Here is a 2,129-nt window from a genome sequence, read left to right on the forward strand (position 1 = left end):
GAAGACTCATCTACATGTGTGACGCTGAGCAAGTCACTTAGCCCAGTTTGCCTCAATTTCTCATCTGTAAAATGAACTAGAGAAGGAAATGGCAGACTACTCAAGCATCTTTGCCAAGAAAACCCCAAATGGGGTCATGAAGAGTCAGACACATCTGAAACAACTGAATAACACTATGGGCCTATGTTGCTGGCTTGATTTTTACAATTTCCTTTCCACTTATGACTCTGGATTGGCTGGAATTCTTCCATCTGTCCAAACCTTAAAGAGTACAGAAAGTCAAGCCCTTGACCATCCATGACAGCATAATGTTAAACTCATGAGACAGATGCTAATGGATACAGGTTTCCCTGTGGTTCACTGTCCCAGTCACACCATTCCATTTTGAGTTGTATATGCAGCTAAAAACATAGAGATCAGTGCTCAACTAATGAGCAAGCATAATATTTATATCTAAATCATAAAATGCCCCCAAATTTCCCCATGGGTTAGAGTTCCTATGAGAAAAAATTCATTTGGACTCCTCTATTCCAATTAATATCGATCAATCTGATACAATTCCATAGGGGTAGTGATTATAAGTTCTGCATATTAGACCTCAGAACTGTGAGCTACAGATTATAAAATCACTTGCTTCATAGGAATCTAAGTAGAGGCCTTCTACCCTTGTTTTTTCTCATCCAAGACCAAGACCAATGTAGCAGAGGTGATTCAATTACATGGAAAGTCCTCCAACTTATTTTTGTAACTCCAGACATCGCTCTCTTGTCCAAGAGCAAGTGACCATCTTATGACCACTTAGTCAGTGGAGATGACCCATGCTTTGTCCAACCTGTGACCCTCTACTAATTTGTCATTTTTAGCCCTCAAGAGAAAATTCTATCAACCAATGAGATTCTGTGTTTTACCATGTCTCTTTTTCATGTTTGGGTATCAAAACCTATAAAGACAAGGTCCCAGAAGAATGGGGCATCCCAAATTGTGAGGAAGATCTGAGTTTCACTTCATTAAAGGGGACTTTGGAATCTTTAATAAAGTACCATTGGCTCAGAGCTCTGTCTCATTTTCTTTTATTGTAGGCCGGACAATTTTGATCCCCATGTTCTTTTGTATTGCTTCATCCCCTCCTCATATTCCATAGCTGAAGAACTATTTGCTTGGGCTGAACCTGAAGGCCTTCTCCTTAGGAGAGTTTCTGTAGGACCTCTTTACACTTTGAAGTTATGAGTGAAAGAGAAAAAGGCTATTTATCTTTTTTTTCCTTTTATTCATCTGTCCTTCCCCCTAACTCCCACTTCACTAATTTAAAAAAAATATTCAATTTTTAAAAATTAAAATAAATAAACAAAGCCATTGATACATACAAGGTAGTCTGGTAAAACAAATTGGTCATGTCTGAAAATATATGCCTTTGAATTTTAAGTTCATCACCTCTCTGGAGAAGGAAATGGCAAATCACTCCAGTATCTTTGCCAAGAAAATCCCATATGGGGTCATGAAGAGTCAGAAACATCTGAAAGGACTGAACAACAACAAAACCTCTCTTGCAAGAGGTGAGTGTCATATTTCACCTTCATTCTTTTGTATTTCATTTCATTTGGACTTCATTTCCCTTCATAATTATTTCACTGATCACATATCTAGTCTTTCAAAGTTATTTTTCTACATAATGTTGTTATTCTTGTAGAGAATGTTCTCCTAATTCTGCTCACTTTACTCTATCTCATTTCATTACAGTTTTCCCAGCTGCTTATGAAACTGCCCATTTTGTCATTCATTATTTGCACAATAATTATTCCATTACATTCACATCCTATATTTTACTTAGTCATTCCCCAACAGGAGGACATCACCCTTACTTTCCAAAAAAAGCTGCTACAAATATTTTTGTACATGTAGATCTTTCTCCTCTTTTTAAAAAAACTTCTTTGAGGTATAGGTCTAGTAGTGATGTGTGTATATGTGTGTGTGTGTGTGTGTGTGTGTGTGTGTGTGTGTGTGTGTGTGTGTTCATCCTTCATTGCCAAAGAAGACCATGCCATCAGAGAAATAATGACATGACTTGCACTTGACTTTGTTTTGAGTGAGGGAGGGCTGTGCAGGTCACCAGCCTCACTTCTCCTCCAGAG

The sequence above is a fragment of the Notamacropus eugenii genome, chromosome 2 (genome assembly GCF_028372415.1).
Source record: "Notamacropus eugenii isolate mMacEug1 chromosome 2, mMacEug1.pri_v2, whole genome shotgun sequence".
Lineage (NCBI taxonomy): Eukaryota > Metazoa > Chordata > Mammalia > Diprotodontia > Macropodidae > Notamacropus > Notamacropus eugenii.